This window comes from Bufo gargarizans, chromosome 3 (assembly GCF_014858855.1).
Source record: "Bufo gargarizans isolate SCDJY-AF-19 chromosome 3, ASM1485885v1, whole genome shotgun sequence".
NCBI classification, from domain to species: domain Eukaryota; kingdom Metazoa; phylum Chordata; class Amphibia; order Anura; family Bufonidae; genus Bufo; species Bufo gargarizans.
In genome coordinates this window covers 199,014,785-199,034,143 of record NC_058082.1, presented here as the reverse complement: position 1 = coordinate 199,034,143, position 19,359 = coordinate 199,014,785, and the positions used below count along the sequence as shown (strand labels likewise).

The following is a 19,359-nucleotide window of genomic DNA, read 5'->3' as shown; positions in this document are numbered from 1 at the left end:
CTGCAAGCTCCAGGTAAATGAGAGAGCAGAAGATAAATTCCTGCCAACCATTGCCAATACCTGCTGGGACCTAAGACTAAAGCTGTATCTTGCTTGGATGAAAGTTATAATCAGTAAAAACAAGTTTGAACTTTACCCAAGGTCTGGATCTCAATTTCTGCTGCAAAATCCCTCTATTATTCCTACTAGCACTACACTCAATTTATTGCAAGTGAGCCAGGATCCAGGAGTCCAGCCGTACCCAGGTAGGAGACACCGTTGACACCATTATCACCACCATACAGAGATATTACACCACTCTGGCATTCCTAACCTGGGGCGTGAGTTATAACACCTTGGAGGGCCCTGTGATTGTACCCTGCGCACGCTGAAATTGGCGTCACGAACAAAACTGTAGACTATCAATTACACCTGACCCAGCCATTGCATAACTTTGCGTCAGCGTGCATACCCCGATCCAGCTCATTGCAGATTAAGCAGCAGAAAATGCCTGTATAATGGGTAAACAAGAGTTACACATCGGACTCCATTTTTCAAGCTTACCTCTGGTCCAATTAATGACAGGGTTGTGTAATTGGAGCCAGAGCATACCTAAATCCATTTCAGCGGGCACATTTTCTAAGATCAACAAGGAGCAATTCTCAGTGTGGGTTACCCCTACAGTCAGGATTATTTCGGGTGTACAAAACTTAACAGTGCCCCCTTGCAGGGGGGCAGAGTCAATGGCTACAAAGTATATAGAATTGGGAAGGACTAACATACGGTAGGCAGGGGTGTAGCTACAGGGGGTGCAGAGGTAGCACTTGTGCCACATAAGAAGACACACAAAGCACTGAGGGAAGAGGGGCCCAAGATGAACTCTTGCACTGGGGCCCATGAGCCTTTAGTTACGCCCCTGACGGTAGGTATGCCAACCTGAAGAGCAAATTTAAGATCAATAAAGTTAGAGGCCGACCGAGAATCAATAAAGGCACTACCGGACCCCTTGTTTAAACCAAATGAAACAAAAACAGGTACCAATAACTTCTGCTTTACCACCCTAGGAAGTACCTTATCTTTAGATCCCTCTGGTTTGGGTGATCTTCCAGAAGGAGGGACCTTGGGACATTGCCGGATCCAATAATCGGAGTCACCACAGTAAAAACATGTACCACAACGACGACGTTGGTCTCTTCTGGTCAAACCTAGCTGCATAGGTTCATCAGTACAAGGCTCAGACTTTATCCCCACAGGACAGGTCTCTGGTTTGGATATAACCTGTGGAAAAAGCAAATGCTCCCAATGTCTCTCCCTAAATCGTCTGTCCAGTCTTACAGCAAGCGTCATAGTTTGCTCCAAGGTGTCAGGAGAGGGATAATCAACAAGCATATATTTGAGAGTCTCCGATAGACCAGACCTAAACTGACTTTTAAGAGCTGGTTCATTCCAACCAGAGGGAACGCACCATTTACAAAATTAAGTACAGTAATCTTCTACCGGTCGGTCACCCTGCACAAGGCATTTTAACTGAGTTTCCGCTACAGAGGCTCTGTCAGGTTCATCATACAAAACTCAGAGGGCCTGAAAAAAACGCATCAACAGACCTAAGACACACAGAATAATGAAGAAAACTTCAGCAGTTATGTTGCAAACAGGTGAATCGTTTATTTGAAGTGCGGCCTTTAATACAGTAACACTTCGGCCGGATATGGCCTTTATCAAACTGTGACAAAAAGGAGTGAGAAAACAGTGTGTCAATATACAAGCAACTCATGGTACAAGTCAGTTATTAGAAAGTATAGCACAAGCAAATACAGTACATTCTGGTCTCATATGGTTTATAGAATCCACGAGGAACAGCAAGACAGGGTATCTAGTGTGGTAATGTAAGGAAAACGGTCCAGAATCAGTGTTGTGTACAATATGTCAAATATATACATTCCGGTACTTTTGCATATGGAGTGGCCCATTGGATACCTTACTTAAATTCCATACCTTTCTCAATAATATCTGCCCTGAACTACAATTCACCATACATTTCCATTCTGAGTCCATTAATTTCCTGGATACAACGGTCACAAAAGAATCAACAGGAATCCTTGTCACAGATCTTTACAGAAAATCCACTGATCGCAATAACTTACTCCACTATTCGAGCTTTCACTCACAAAACACAAAAAAATCCCTGCCACACTCTCAATACACACGCCTTAGACGTATAGTCACATCAGAACAAACACAACAACTCAGGTTGACAGTAATGAGGCAAAGATTCCTAGATATCCTATCCTGAACCTCTTCTCAAAGACCACACAAGATCCAAAACTCCCCAAATGACCACTACTTCAACGCGCATTCCGTTTGTACACACTTATCATCCTAGCAGCAACAAAATCTTGAATAATATCAGAAGCCAATGGTCCATTCTGCAGAAAGCATATCCTGACATAATTGAATGAAAAAATCCCATATTGACCTGCACACGACGACCCAAAAATCTATGTGATCTTCTAGTCAAAGCGGATATAGAATCAACCCACAAGATCCCCAAACATATATTCCTGGCCACACAGAGAACCGGTACTTTTCTGTGTACACTGTCTACAGTGCTCTAATGTACAAAATGGCTCATATTTTCATCACCCACAATCGGGGAAGAGCTTCCCCATTAAAGGTTACTTCACATGTGACTCTTCGTTTATGGTCTACCTGCCCTTGCGGCAAAATCTGTTGGTTCTCCCTTATAGATCAACTAGCAGATCTTCCTTGAAGCCACCTACCGTATCCTTTATATTTTACATTTACAGTTAGTGTACTATATACAAACTAATCTGTTTGTTCCTCTCTTATTCATCTTCTTTCTTATCTACCTCACTTCTGCCCCTATCTCCCTTCCCCCCTCTCTCTCCGATATATCTCGTGTTACTATTATAGCTGCCCACATTAACTTATTTGCCTATTGCATACCCATTATATAATTAAACTTGCAGCGCTCCCGGGATTCTCACGCATGTGCTTTCATTGAGACCTGACATGAGAACAAGCACCGATATGAATACAACGCTTGGAACGCTCCTCGCTCCACTGCGAATGCGTCATAGTCAGCACGCATACTTTCTGGTTCAGATCACAGCGGATCACAGCTCGCGTGCGCACCCGCCCGAATTAGGCGCGTCTGACTGTTTGAAATAGGCGCCTTTTTCACTACACATGGCGCATTCACCTACCCGTGCAACTGCATGCCATCATTGCTTATTGAGCGCAGTTTTCCATCATACTTTCCCATCTTCCTAAAAGCGGCAACAGGTAATTACTAGAACTTCCACTATGTTGATCTACTTTACAGTATCTGCCTCTTACAAATATGACTACTGCCCCCTTCTCAGATATGGCTACCCCTTGGCCTAACTTCTGATGCAGAGTACCTGATTCCTATGTTAACACAATATTTTTTAGCATAAGTACCGGAATGTATATATTGTATATATTTGACATATTATACACAACTTCTATGATTAGTGGACTGTTTTCCTTATACAACCACACTAGATACTCCGTCTTGTTGTTCCTCATGGATTCTATAAACCATACGAGACCGGAAAGTTCTGTATTTGTTTTTGTATTTGTATCTGTACTATACTTTTTATAAGCGGACTTGTACCATGAGTTGCTGGTATATTGACACACTTTTTGTCACAGTTTGATAAAGCCCATATCCGGCCGAAACTTTACTCTTTGTAAAGGCCGTACTTTAAATAAACGATTCACCTGTTTGCAACATAACTGCTGGAGTTTTCCTCATTATTATATGAGGGGTGGGAACTCGACTCCAAGCGTATATTGGCAGAGTGCCACAATGTTCTACATTACAACAAAGACACAGAGAGTAAGGGGGTAACGAAAATGCCCAGTCTTGGAGGTCGCCTTGAAATAAGGACATAATAATTCCTACTCTTTGCTGAGCAGAACCAGAAGAATGAGGGCGCAAACGGAAATACAGTTTGCAGCTCTCCCTAAAGACCAAAAAATCATTGCGATCCCCCGAGAACCGATCAGGAAGCTTAACATGTGGTTCAACCTGTAGAGTGGATGATGAAGAAACAGAGAGGTTTCGGACAGTTTCCTGTGCTTGAAATCTCTCCCCTAACTCCTGGACAATCTGAGCCAGATTTTGGACATGATCCGTCAGAGTTTGCAATGGATCCATGATTAGGTAGTAAGGCCTGAGATTCTTTCACGAAAAGGGGTTAGGGAGTGGTGCACTCCTGACTCCACCCACTCCTCTGTCCCTGCCTACTTGCACTATCCGTCCTAGGCAACGGAGTGCAACTGGGCGACGATCCTTAACCTGCGTAAGTGCGGAGGGAAAGACAAACAAATATATACAGGGAGGTCAAACAAGCAAGGTCAAAACCAGGATATCACAGCGGTACCAGGGAACAAGCAGAAGCAGCGTCAAACAACAAACTGAAAGTCAGTACCAGGAGAAGCTAAAACAAGACAAAGGGAGAAAGCAAGGGAAGTCAAGGTCAAAGTCAAGCTGAAGTCAAATGCCAGGAGATACAAAAGTACAAAAGGAGCAAGCAAATACAAAGTCAAGTAAACTAGCCAAAGTTCAATACAAGGAAAAATGCCAACGGAGTATAACTAGGTATAGGACCCTAATCTCAGGCAACCTGTGGCCAGCAGGCTGCCTGTAAAATAGGGAAGAGCAGGAGTCATGTGACGTGGCCAGCGTCACATGACTCATCCCCCTGCATACAGCTGAGCGCCCAGTTCGGCGCTCAGACACTTCGCAGTCACTATGGGAGCGGAGGACGCCGGCCACGTTAAGGAGGCGTGCGCTGCCGGTTCCTCCGTGCTCCCCGTTGCTCTGGAGACAAGGACGCAGCGCGTGTCCTCGTTTTGAACATATTGCAGGGCGCCTGTGGCACTAAATGGATGGAGTGCGAAGTCGGCGCCCTGTGACACTAGCACAGACCAAAAAGCCAAAGTATGGATATAGAGCAAGTCTAGTTGAGATAGAAGCAGCCTTAGCTTGTGGACTCCATAGCAGGGGCGGACATATCACCTGTGCAGCCGGTTCACCTGCACAGGGGCCCGGGCGTGTGAGGGGGCCGATTCATACTAGTGAGTGCTTCTGAAATCACTCACTAGTATCATGCTAGTGAGCACATCCAGAAGTGATCACTAGTATGAATGAGCCCCCTCTAGTATGCAAGAGAGAAGCACTAACTTACCCCTCCTGCTCCGCTTTCTCCCTGGTCTTCTCCAGCCTGACTGCGTACAGCACGCACTATGACCTGACGCTGTACACAGTCAGGTCATGTGACTGTGCAGGGCGGGCTGTTGGAGACCAGCAGGGCAGGCACTCACATCAGGACACCCCGGCGGACATGGAGAGCAGGGGAGCAGGAGAGGTAAGTTTTAATTATTTATTTTCAGTCTGATCTGAGGTCTGATGGGGGGGGGGGGTCTGTCACATCGATATGGGGGGCCTGAATAAATAATTAACAACTGATATTAGGGGGGTTCTGAGCAAGTGACATATGGGGGCCTGCCTATTTTATATACTGGCAGACATGGGGGCACTATGGAGGGGGAATAGCAATATGGGGGGCCCTATCTTATACAGGGAGTGCAGAATTATTAAGCAAGTTGTATTTTTGAGGATTAATTTTATTATTGAACAACAACCATGTTCTCAATGAACCCAAAAAACTCATTAATATCAAAGCTGAATATTTTTGGAAGTAGTTTTTAGTTTTAGCTATTTTAGGGGGATATCTGTGTGTGCAGGTGACTATTACTGTGCATAATTATTAGGCAACTTAACAAAAAACTAATATATACCCATTTCAATTATTTATTTTTACCAGTGAAACCAATATAACATCTCAACATTCACAAATATACATTTCTGACATTCAAAAACAAAACAAAAACAAATCAGTGACCAATATAGCCACCTTTCTTTGCAAGGACACTCAAAAGCCTGCCATCCATGGATTCTGTCAGTGTTTTGATCTGTTCACCATCAACATTGCGTGCAGCAGCAACCACAGCCTCCCAGACACTGTTCAGAGAGGTGTACTGTTTTCCCTCCTTGTAAATCTCACATTTGATGATGGACCACAGGTTCTCAATGGGGTTCAGATCAGGTGAACAAAGGAGGCCATGTCATTAGATTTTCTTCTTTTATACCCTTTCTTGCCAGCCACGCTGTGGAGTACTTGGACGCGTGTGATGGAGCATTGTCCTGCATGAAAATCATGTTTTTCTTGAAGGATGCAGACTTCTTCCTGTACCACTGCTTGAAGAAGGTGTCTTCCAGAAACTGGCAGTAGGACTGGGAGTTGAGCTTGACTCCATCCTCAACCCGAAAAGGCCCCACAAGCTCATCTTTGATAATACCAGCCCAAACCAGTACTCCACCTCCACCTTGCTGGCGTCTGAGTCGGACTGGAGCACTCTGCCCTTTACCAATCCAGCCACGGCCCATCCATCTGGCCCATCAAGACTCACTCTCATTTCATCAGTCCATAAAACCCTAGAAAAATCAGTCTTGAGATATTTCTTGGCCCAGTCTGGACGTTTCAGCTTGTGTGTCTTATTCAGTGGTGGTCGTCTTTCAGCCTTTCTTACCTTGGCCATGTCTCTGAGTATTGCACACCTTGTGCTTTTGGGCACTCCAGTGATGTTGCAGCTCTAAAATATGGCCAAACTGGTGGCAAGTGGCATCTTGGCAGCTGCACGCTTGACTTTTCTCAGTTCATGGGCAGTTATTTTGCGCCTTGGTTGTTCCACACGCTTCTTGCGACCTTGTTGACTATTTTGAATGAAACGCTTGATTGTTCGATGATCAGGCTTCAGAAGCTTTGCAATTTTAAGAGTGCTGCATCCCTCTGCAAGATATCTCACTATTTTTGCCTTTTCTGAGCCTGTCAAGTCCTTCTTTTGACCCATTTTGCCAAAGGAAAGGAAGTTGCCTAATAATTATGCACACCTGATATAGGGTGTTGATGTCATTAGACCACACCCCTTCTCATTACAGAGATGCACATCACCTAATATGCTTAATTGGTAGTAGGCTTTCGAGCCTATACAGCTTGGAGTAAGACAACATGCATAAAGAGGATGATGTGGTCAAAATACTCATTTGCCTAATAATTCTGCACTCCCTGTATACTGGCACACATGGGGAGGGAGGAGCACTATGAGGAGTGGGGACCCTATTTATATACTGGCACACAAGGGGGGCACTATGGAGAAGGGGGGAAAGTAGCACTTTGGGGGCATCTTCTGGGGCCCTATCTTATATACTAGCACATATGGGGGGCACTATGGAGAAGGGGGGAGCATCTATGGGGGCATCTACTGGGGACCTTATCTTATATACTGGCACAAATGGGGCACTATGGAGAAGGGGGGAAAGTAGCACTTTGGGGGCATCTTCTGGGGCCTTATCTTATATACTAGCACACATGGGGGGCACTATGGGGAAGGGGGAGCATCTACAGGGGCATCTTCTGGGGCCCTATCTTATATATACACTTTTTTGCTGCCTAGGTGGGCAAAGGGGCCCACATTCCAAAGAGCACCTTTCGGATTTCACGGGCCATTTTTTACAGATTTTGATTGCAAACTACTTTGCACCCATTTGGGCCCCTAAAATGCCAGGGCAGTATAACTACCCCACAAGTGACCCCATTTTGGAAAGAAGACACCCCAAGGTATTCCATGATGGGCATAGTGAGTTCATGGAAGTTTTTATTTTTTGTCACAAGTAAGTGGAATATGAGACTTTGTAATTAAAAAAAAATAAAAAAAAAAATCATAATTTTCCGCTAACTTGTGAAAAAAAAAAAAAAATTCTAGGAACTCGCCATGCCCCTCACGGAATACCTTGTGGTGTCTTCTTTCCAAAATGGGGTCACTTGTGGGGTAGTTATACTGCCCTGGCATTTTAGGGGCCCATATGCGTGAGAAGTGGTTTGAAATCAAAATCTGTAAAAAGTGCCCTGTGAATTCCGAAAGGTGCTCTTTGGAATGTGGGCCCATTTGCCCACCTAGGCTTCAAAAAAGTGTCACACATGTGGTATCGCCGTACTCAGGAGAAGTTGGGGAATGTGTTTTGGGGTGTCATTTTACATATACCCATGCTGGGTGAGAGAAATATCTCGGAAAAAGACAACTTTTCCCATTTTTTGTATACAAAGGTGGCATTTGATCAAGATATTTCTCTCACCCAGCATGGGTATATGTAAAATGACATGATAGATGCGCAAAGGTGCCCAAATTCCTTTTAGGAGGGCATTTTTAGACATTTGGATCCCAGACTTCTTCTCACGCTTTAGGGCCCCTTAAAAGCTAGGGCAGTATAAATACCTCACATGTAACCCCATTTTGGAAAGAAGACACCCCAAGGTATTCAATGAGGGGCCTGGCGAGTTCATAGAAATTTATTTTTTTGGCATAAGTTAGCGGAAATTGATTTTTTATTTTTTTTCTCACAAAGTCTCACTTTCCGCTAACTTGGGACAAAAATTTCAATCTTTAATGGACTCAATATGCCCCTCAGCGAATACCTTGGGGTGTCTTCTTTCCAAAATGGGGTCATTTGTGGGGTGTTTGTACTGCCCTGGCATTTGAGGGTCTCCGCAATCATTACATGTATGGCCAGCATTAGGAGTTTCTGCTATTCTCCTTATATTGAGCATACAGGTAATGAGATTTTTTTTTTCCGTTCAGCCTCTGGGCTGAAAGAAAAAAATTAATGACACAGATTTCTTCATTCGCATCGATCAATGTGGATGAAAAAATCTCTGCCAAAAAAAAAAAAGGAGGGGAAAGGTGTCTGCCAAGACATAGGAGCTCCGTCCAACATCCATACCCACTTAGCTCGTATGCCCTGGCAAATTCGATTTCTCCATTCACATCAATCGATGTGGATGAATAAATCATTGCCGGGATTTTATTTTATTTTTTTATATACAAAGTGTTTGCCAAAGCATATGAACACTGCCACCTCCTCAGCTCATATGCCTCGGCAAATGTGTCTTTTACTGCAGAGGAGAAATCTCGTCTTGCAGCGCCGCATACACCGACTTTTGTGTAATCTGACAGCAGCGCAATGCTTCTGTCAGAATGCACATCAGTGCTGCAGTTAGTCGATCGGTTGGTCCACCTGGAAGGTAAAAAAAAAAAAAAAAAAAAAGAAAAAACCAGGCCGCAACGCAATAAATTTATTAACTTTATAATAACCTTTGAACAGAACATATAAACTTTATTTAACTTTTGGAACTGAACGTTAACTTTTTTGCTTACTGTTTTTTTTTTTTTTTTTTTTTACCTTTATAGGACAAACCTCTCCTTCCCCATGGGACAATGTGCAAAGTGCAAATCGCCCAAAGATGTGGCGAAGTGCATTATGCACTTTGTCCCAGGTGAAAGGAGAGGCTTGCAGCAGCTGTGTGTGAATGGGCCCTAATAGCCCTGTGTGCCTGTCCTGGTGAGATGTGATCCCTATGCTAAGTGTACCTGTGTGTGGTACTTCCGGAAACACTCCCCAGGGTGGTCAGGGCAGTCAGAACAGAAATAGCGGGTGTCACGCCTTATTCCACTCCTGCTACAGACACGACATCTTTTTCGGGGTGACGGTTGGGTTCGAGGTACCAGCAACGACATTGGGGAAATGTCGCTCGTGTAGACGGCTAACTACACTGGTGGATGGGGCCACGGAACCTCCTGGATACAGGAGGTTCTCGATGATCTCTTCCTGAAATTTGAGGAAGGATCCTGTTCTCCCAGCCTTACTGTAGAGAACAAAACTATAATATACAGCCAATTGAATCAAATATACAGACACCTTCTTATACCAGCGTCTGGTGCGTCGGGAAACTAAATACAGAGCCAACATCTGGTCATTGAAGTCCACCCCTCCCATGTGAAGGTTATAGTCGTGGACTGAGAGGGGCTTTTCAATGACACTGGTTGCTCGCTGAATTTGGATTGTCGTGTCTGCGTGAATGGAGGAGAGCATGTAAACGTCACGCTTGTCTCTCCATTTCACTGCGAGCAGTTCTTGGTTACACAAGGCAACCCTCTACACCCTTGCAAGACGGGTGGTAACGAGCTATTGGGGGAAGCCCACGAGACTAGTTTGTGCGGTGCCACAGCAGCCAATCTGTTCTAGAAACAAAATGCCTGAAGAGGGCCACACTTGTGTAGAAATTGTCCACATAAAGATGGTACCCCTTGCCAAATAAGGGTGACACCAAGTCCCAGACTGTCTTCCCACTGCTCCCCAGGTAGTCAGGGCAACCGACCAGCTCCAGGGTCTGATCTTTTCCCTCATAGATCTGAAATTTGTGGGTATAGCCTGTGGCCCTTTCACAGAGCTTATACAATTTGACCCCATACCGGGCGCGCTTTCTTGGGATGTATTGTTTGAAGCCAAGGCGCCCGGTAAAATGTATTAGGGACTCGTCTACGCAGATGTTTTGCTCAGGGGTATACAAATCTGCAAATTTCTGGTTGAAGTGGTCTATGAGGGGACGAATTTTGTGGAGCTGATCAAAAGCTGGGTGGCATCTGGGACGGGAGGTGGTGTTGTCGCTAAAGTGCAGGAAACGCAGGATGGTCTCAAATCGTGTCCTGGACAAAGCAGCAGAGAACATGGGCATGTGATGAATTGGGTTCGTGGACCAATATGACCGCAATTCATGCTTTTTGGTTAGACCCATGTTGAGGAGAAGGCCCAGAAAAATTTTAATTTCGGAAACTTGGACTGGTTTCCACCGGAAAGGCTGGGCATAAAAGCTTCCCGGGTTGGCGGATGTAAATTAAGTGGCATACCGATTTGTTTCTGCCACAACTAAGTCCAAGAGCTCCGCAGTCAAGAACAGCTCAAAAAATCCCAGGGCCGAACCGATCTGAGCTGTCTCAACCAGAACTCCAGACTGGGCGGTGAAAGGGGGAACTACAGGTGCGGCTGAAGTTGGGGACTGCCAATCAGGGTTTGCCAGCACCTCAGGGATTCTAGGGGCTCTAGGGGCCTGTCTGTGCGGTGGCTGCGACAGGGTAACTACTGCACGTGCCACCGTACCAGCTTCAACTGCCCTTCTGGTGCTCGCCACTTCACCATGTTGTACGGCAGTGCTGGTACTAGGTCCAGGATGGGCTGCGCTGCTGGTGTATGCCTCACCACGTAATCCGACAGCGCCAGCCCCAATCTGCTGCCCTTGAAGCGGATCCTGCGCAACCTGTGGTCTAGCGACACGGGGCCGGGTACGCCTGGTGCTATCAGGGACCTCAACCTCCTCGTCCGAACTTTGAGTCAGACTGCCACTGCTTTCTACAGGTTCATATTCTGACCCGCTAAGATTCATCAGATGAGGGTTCCTATTCCTCATCCGACTGGGTCAGAAGCCTGTAGGCCTCTTCAGAAGAATACCCCCTGTTTGACATTTGGGCTACTAAATTTAGGGGTATTCCCTGAGACTATCCAAGAAAAAAAGCAAGCCTGTCTTACAAATGGGAGGCTAGCGAAGTACCGTAGGCCGCTGCGGTTGATAAAAAATATCAAAACTGATTTTTTTATTGCTGCAGCGCTTGTGAAGTGATTGTGCAGCGATCAAAAAAATAATATTTTTTTGTCACTGCGGCAGGGCGGGCGTGGGTGACCGATCAGGCCTGATCGGGCAAACACTGCGTTTTGGGTGGAGGGCGAACTAAGATGACACTAATACTATTATAGATCTGACTGTGATCAGTTTTGATCACTTACAGATACTATAAAAGTGCAAAAGCTGATTAGCGATACGCTAATCAGCGAATAAGTGACTGTGGTGCGGTGGGCTGGGCGCTAACTGATCCCTAAACTACCTAACCAAGGGGCCTAAACTATCCTAAAACCTAACAGTCAATACCAGTGGGAAAAAAAAGTGACAGTTTGCACTGATCACTTTTTTCCCTTTCACTAGTGATTGACAGGGGCAAGAAGGGGTGATCAAGGGGTTAATTGAGGTGCAGGGGGGTGATCTGGGGCTATGTGTGGTGTTTGGTGCTACTCACAGTGATGCCTGCTCCTCTGCTGAGACCAACCGACGAAAAGGACCAGCAGAGGAGCAGGGAAGCCATTTAACACATTATATTTACAAATATAATGTGTTAGATGGCTTCTGATTTGAGATTTTAAAAATCGCCAGCCTGCCAGCAACGATCATTGGCTGGCAGGCTGGTGGCGAAATGGTTCTTCAACTTTTGCCGGCCCGCGATGCGCATGTGCTGGCCGGCTCAGACCGAAATCTCGCGTCTCGCGAGATGACGTACGGATGCGTCCAGGAGGAATGAATCGACTGCCTCCAGGACGCATCCGTGCGTTAGGCGGTCCGGAGGAGGTTAAATGCACATGGTGCTCTTTTATTCCTGAGTCCTGTTGTATATCCAGGCAAAATATTAGGGCCACATGTATGGTAGGTTATAAAACCAGGAAGTGCAGCATAATAAGGGGGCTGACTTTTCACACGGTCATATGCTAGGCACAGCATATTGGGCATTGAAATGGCATATCTTTGTAAAAATTGTAGTTTTCACCTTGCACAATCTGCTGTAAATTTTTACAAAACAGCTGTGGGGTCAAAAGGCTCATTGGTAAATTCTATGAGGGGTGTGGTTTATAAAATGGGGTCATTTTGGGGGATTTATTTTTATTTTACCTCAAAGCCTCTGCAGTTTTTGTCCAGTGTTGTATAAATTACCAAACCAAGCTTTAAATGCACATGGTGCTTATTCCCTTCTGAGACCGCTGTGTGCCCATACAGCACTGAATGACCATATATGGGGTCCTGCTAGATTCTGGAGAAAATGGGTAAGGTCTGAGGTGCTTTTGTAAACAAAAGAAAAGAAAAGTACATTTTTCATTTTCACATCTTAGGCTACTTTCACACCTGCGTTCGATCGGATCCGTTCTGAATGGATCCGCTCATATTAATGCAGACGGTGGCTCCGTTCAGAACGGATCCGTCTGCATTATTACTTAGAAAAATTTTCTAAGTGTGAAAGTAGCCTGAGCGGATCCGTTCAGACTTTACATTGAAAGTCAATGGGGGACGGATCCGCTTGAAGATTGAGCCATATGGTGTCATCTTCAAGCGGATCCGTCCCCATTGACTTACATTGTAAGACGGAACGGATCCGCTCGCCTCCGCACGGCCAGGCGGACACCCGAACGCTGCTTGCAGCGTTCAGGTGTCCGCTCACTGAGCGGAGCGGAGACTGAGCGCTGGCAGGCGGATGCATTCTCAGTGGATCCGCCTCCACTGAGAATGCATTAGGGCTAGACGGCTGCGTTCAGGGCCGCTCGTGAGCCCCTTCAAACGGAGCTCACGAGCGGACACCTGAACGCAGGTGTGAAAGGAGCCTTAGGGTTGGACAGCCATTTTAATGAGGGGAATATACAGACTTAGTGGGGTAGTGTGAGCTGTAAATACTGCTGTGTCTTTTAATTGAGCACACTAGTTACTTTCCTTCCAGTTTCAATTTTCATTTTTGCTTTTCTAGAACTGCTGTATCGTATATTTACACCAAGAAGCATTTATTGATCTCTGAGACTCTAGGTAAGCTTACAAAAAAAACGAGATCACCAGATCCACCATATTAAGTGGCCTCTATGTCAAGATCCAGCTCTTTTATAAGCCTTAAAGGGGTTGTCTCATGACAGACAATAGGGGAATATCGCTAGGATATGCCCCCATTGTCTTATAGGTGCGGGTCCCACCGCTGGGACCCGCACCTATATAGAGATTGGAGCCCCGAAAGTGAAGGAGGGTGCACTGCGCATGCGCAGCCGCCCTCCATTCATTTTCTATGAGGCCGGCGAAAATAACCGAGGACCGGCTCGGCTATTTCCATCGAGCCCATAGAAGTGAATGGGAGCGGTGACTGGTCATGCGCGGTGCACTCCTATTCACTTCTATGGGGAGCTGGCTTGGTGGTGGCCGGACCGGAGTCCTCTAGCCACCACCTTGCGGGGTTCCGTTCTCGATATAGGTTTGGGTCCCAGCGGTGGGACCTGCACCTATAAGACAATGGGAGCATATCCTAGTGATATGCCCACATTGTCTATGATGAGACAACCCCTTTAAGGATGTGACAGGGGAAGACCTAATCCTAGTAGCCAGGGGCATACATAGAAATCATTGGGCCCCATAGCAAGAATCTGATTTGGGCCCCCTAACTCTGCCCACTACCCATCCCTGACCCATCCCACTACATGCCATGGCTTCTACCCTGCCACTCCCCCATTGTATTGCTACTGACCCAGAGAATGAATGGCACAGGTCAGTTTTGCCGCAAAGGGAATGCCGTAAGAACAAAACCCGTAAAACGGTGGAGAAATTGCAGTTTTTTTCAAACACCACCCCATTTGGAATTTTTTGGCCCGCGTCCCACTACATTGTATGCCATATTAAAGTACAACTTCTCCTGCAAAAAATAAGCCCTCATACTTCTATGTGAACGGAAAAATCAAAATATATGGTCAAGAAAGATAGGGAAGGGTTAAAAGGGGCTATCTAACACGTATTATGCCCCCCAAAATGCCCAGGCACCACATACAGATAATACTTATGCCCAGTGGGGAGGTGCAGCCAATAGCAGGCCGCGTCAGAAATGAGCCTCTCTAGCGTCACCCGCGATGCTTGGGAGGCTCGTTCCCATAGTGGCCTGCTACTGACTGCCCCCCATGTCGCCGGATGTTTTCATCTGCGTGATGGGAGAGAGGCAGTGGGGGCTGTGCGGGCATCAGGAGCAATGCGGAATGCCGGGGTATGAGGAAAGTAAGGTGGCCAGGCATTTTGGGGGCATTAAATCTTTGCTGCTGATGCGGAGTGTGCACATAGTCACCAATCTTATTCCCCCACCACCACCAGGTAACTGATGTGCTGGGGGGCTGTAGGCTTATAGAGGACTCCTACTTTGGGGGAGTAGGAGGAAAGCACAATGTCCTTATGAGTCCTCTATGAGCCTACATGCCCCCTCCCCCCAAAAAAAACCACTGCTTGCTTCCGCCCTACTCCCATCAAAAATACCCATATGATATGGGTACAGTTGTGTTCAAAATTATTCAACCCCCAATGCTGTAAAGGGTTTTAGGGAATTTAGTGTACATTTGTAATTGTGTTCAGAATGAAATCTTACAAGGACTTTTTAAAGAACCAAATGCAACTAAAATGACATCAATTGTTTTTGTAATACAGTATTGAATGGTTTTTTTGTGATTTCTTCATTGACACAATTATTCAACCCCTTAAAGACTACTACTCTTAAGAACAGAGGTTTATTCAAGTGTTTTCGATCAGGTATTGAAAACACCTGTGGATGTCAAGGAGCAGCAATCAAGCATAATAAGCACCAATTGGGCAGATTTAAAAGGACTGTGATACTCAGCTCCCTCTAGACATTTACTGGTGTGTTTACAAACATGGTGAAGTCAAGAGAATGGTCCAGGAAGACAAGAGAAGAGGTGATTTCTCTTCACAGGAAGGGCAATGGCTATAAGAAGATTGCAAATATGTTAAACATACCAAGAGATACCATAGGAAGCATCATTCGCAAATTCAAGGCAAAGGGCACTGTTGAAACGCTACCTGGTCGTGGCAGAAAGAAGATGCTGACTTCGACTGCTGTGCGCTACCTGAAGCGCAAAGTGGAGAAACGTCCCTGTGTGACTGCTGAGGAACTGAAAAAAGATTTGTCAGATGTGGGTACTGAAGTTTCAGCTCACACAATAAGGCGCACACTGCGTAATGAAGGCCTTCATGCCAGAACTCCCAGGCGCACCCCCTTGCTGTCTCCAAAGAATAAGAAGCGTCGACTGCCAAAAGTCATGTGGACAAACCACAAAAGTTTTGGGATGGTGTTCTGTGGACTGATGAAACAAAATTAGAACTGTTTGGGCCCATGGATCAACGCTATGTTTGGAGGAGGAAGAACAAGGCCTATGAAGAAAAGAACACCTTGCCTACTGTGAAGCATGGCAGGGGGTCAATCATGCTTTGGGGCTGTTTTGCTTCTACAGGTACAGGGAAGCTTCAGCGTGTGCAAGGTACCATGAATTCTCTTCAGTACCAGGAGATATTGGATGAAAATGTGATGCAGTCCGTCACAAACCTGAGGCTTGGGAGACGTTGGACCTTTCAACAGGACAATGATCCCAAGCATACCTCCAAGTCCACTAGAGCATGGTTGCAGATTAAAGGCTGGAACATTTTGAAGTGGCCATCGCAGTCACCGTCCAGACTTAAATCCGATTGAGAACCTCTGGTGGGACTTAAAGAAAGCAGTTGCAGCGTGCAAGCCTAAGAATGTGACTGAACTGGAGGCTTTTGCCCATGAAGAATGGGCGAAGATACCCGTAGATCGCTGCAAGACACTTGTGTCAAGCTATGCTTCACGTTTAAAAGCTGTTATAACTGGAAAAGGATGTTGTACTAAGTACTAAGATTGAATGTCACTTGGGGGTTGAATAAAACTGATAATGATGTGAGCACAGAAAAGACATTTGTGGTTATTTCATTATAAATGTTATGTTATATTTGTCTGACTTACAAGTGCCTCCTTGATTTAATTGTAAAGAAGAAAACTGAAATGATCAAAATCAATGTCAAACTGGCCAAAACACTCAATTTCAGTGGGGGTTGAATAATTTTGAACACAACTGTATTTTTGATGGGGGGAGAGCAGCAGCAAGCAGTGTTTTTTTTTTTTTTTTTGGGTGGTGGGGGGGGCTCTGTAGGCTCATAGAGGACTCAGAAGGACAGTCCTTCTGAGTTCTCTATGAGCCTACAGGCCCCCCCCCCCCCCCAAAAAAAAAAAAAAAACAACACTACTGCTTGCTGCTGCCCTCCCCCCATCAAAAATACCAATTTCTATCCAACCAGAACCATATATTTACATTTTATTAAAAGTGGCGCTCTTACTGTGGCATGGCACACTACCCGAGTGTGTTTATTCTGGCTGGGTTCTGCGTTCTCTGTGTAAAGTCAGTGACCCTGATCCAGAGCGGTCCTTCAGTCTGGGTCTGAGGGGGAAAGGCGGGGGCTGCGCTGGACTCACTGGCTGTCGCTGATGACTTGAGAGGGGTGCTCTGTGTGTGCTTGAGCCTGCTGCCTGCCAGGGATACACTGGCCAAACAGCAGCAGCAGCATCTTTGCGCTGCTAAATGCCGATTGGCCAGTGTGAAATGCAGCAGAGCAGAGAGCAGATGCAGTGCCTGGGAGCCCGCAGCCCGGAAGAGGTTAGACCGGGAGCGGTCGCGCGGGGGGGGGGGGGGGGGTTGGACACCACTGGGAGAACACAAGTGGACGGCCCACCTCAATACCCCATGCCATGGCAGATATGAACATGAGACCAACACAGATGCCTTTAGCTGCCAAGCGCACATTCAACAGGTCAGCCAGTTACATATGTACAAATCTGCTGACAGATGCCCTTTATGATTAGTAACATTCCCAGTTATATGGTGATGGGACTGTGTTGGCAGTTTAAAAGTCATTTATAGGCTATGTTTATAAGTCATAATAAATTAATATATCTAAGGCTGGGTTCACACCTGAGAGTTTTACAGCGCATTCCTTCCTGTAAAACGCTCAACAGGCAAGAACCAATGCTTTCCTATGGGCATGGTTCTCACCTGAGCGTTTTACAGCGTGTACGAACGTGCTGTAAAACGCCCTAAGAAGTACAGGAGCTTCTTTGGGGCGTATTGTTGCATGTTCCCGCCCATAGACTTTAGCGGAAACGCGCGACAATGGGCGTTTCTTGTTTGCTCATTTAAAAACGCGCGCATGTACTCGCCGCTTTGTGTGTGAAAAGTATTTTACTACTGTCTGAAACAAGCTCTCTCCTATTGATAAAATGGCCAGCCTCTGTATTCTAGTGATATGCCCCTATTGTCTATGATGAGACAACCCCGTTAAGGATGTGACAGGGGAAGACCTAATCCTAGTAGCCAGGGGCATACATAGAAATCATTGGGCCCCATAGCAAGAATCTGATTTGGGCCCCCTAACTCTGCCCACTACCCATCCCTGACTCATCCCACTACATGCCATGGCTCCTACCCTGCATCCCCCCCCGTTGTATTGCTACTGACCCAGAGAATGAATAGCACAGGTCAGTTTTGCCGCAAAGGGAATGCCGTAGGAACAAAACCCGTAAAACGGTGGAGAAATTGCTGTTTTTTTTCAAACAACACCCCATTTGGAATTTTTGGGCCCGCTTCCCACTACATTGTATGCCATATTAAAATAAAACTTCTCCCGCAAAGAATAAGCCCTCATACTTCTATGTGAACGGAAAAATAAAAAAAGTTATGGTCAAGAAAGATAGGGAAGGGTTAAAGGGCCTATCTAACCCCTATTATGCCCCCCAAAATGCCCAGGTACCACATACAGATAATACTTATGCCCAGTGGGGAGGTGCAGCCAATAGCAGGCCACGTCAGAAATGAGCCTCCCTAGCGTCACCCGCGATGCTTGGGAGGCTCGTTCCCATAGTGGCCTGCTACTGACTGCCCCCCATGTCGCCGGATGTTTTCATCTGCGTGATGGGAGAGAGGCAGTGGGAGCTGTGCGGGCATCAGGAGCAATGCGGAGTGCCGGGGAATGAGGTAAGTAAGGTGCCCAGGCATTTTGTGGGGCATTTACTCTTTGCTGCTGATGCGGAGTGTGCACATAGTCACCAATCATATTCCCCCCCCCCCCCCAGGTTACTGATGTGCTGGGGGGCTGTAGGCTCATAGAGGACTCAGGAGTACAGTGTGCTTTGGGGGAGTACGAGGAAAGCACACTGTCCTTATGAGTCCACTCTGAGCCTACAGGCCCCCTCCCAGAAGACAAAAAAAAACACTGCTTGCTTCCACCCTCCCCCCATGTTTTTTTTGGGGAGGGGGGGGGGGGGGCTCTGTAGGCTCATAGAGGACTCAGAAGGACCCCCCCACCCAAAAACAAAACCCTACTGCTTGCTGCTGCCCTCCCCCCATCAAAAATACCAATTTCCATCCAACCAGAACCATATATTTACTTTTTATTAAAAGTGGCGCGCTTACTGTAGCATGGCACACTACCCGAGTGTGTTTATTCTGGCTGGGTTATTTGTTCTCTGTGTAAAGTCAGTGACCCTGATCCGGAGCGGTCCTTCAGTCTGGGTCCGCGCTGAACTCACTGGCTGTCGCCGATGACTTGAGAGGGGTGCTCTGTGTGTCTTGAGCCTGCTGCCTGCCAGCGATACACTGGCCAATCAGCAGCAGCATCTTTGCGCTGCTAAATGCTGATTGGCCAGTGTGAAATGCAGCAGAGCAGATGCAGTGCCTGGGAG

At 46.3% G+C, this 19,359-nt stretch overlaps 1 protein-coding gene across 3 annotated transcripts in view; it reads right to left on the bottom strand.

The window, feature by feature from the left end:
- The window catches only part of LOC122933241 (interferon-induced very large GTPase 1-like), a 54,895-nt gene that overhangs the window by 33,540 nt on the left and 1,996 nt on the right, over positions 1 to 19,359 (bottom strand). The window contains exon 1 of one of the 3 annotated variants that reach the window (XM_044288101.1): positions 1,051 to 1,606. The exons of the other annotated variants lie outside the window; for them this stretch is intronic. The gene's annotated coding sequence lies outside the window, so the exon portion shown is untranslated. Of the gene's footprint in view, positions 1 to 1,050; positions 1,607 to 19,359 lie in introns of those variants that run through there. 3 annotated transcript variants of the gene reach the window in all.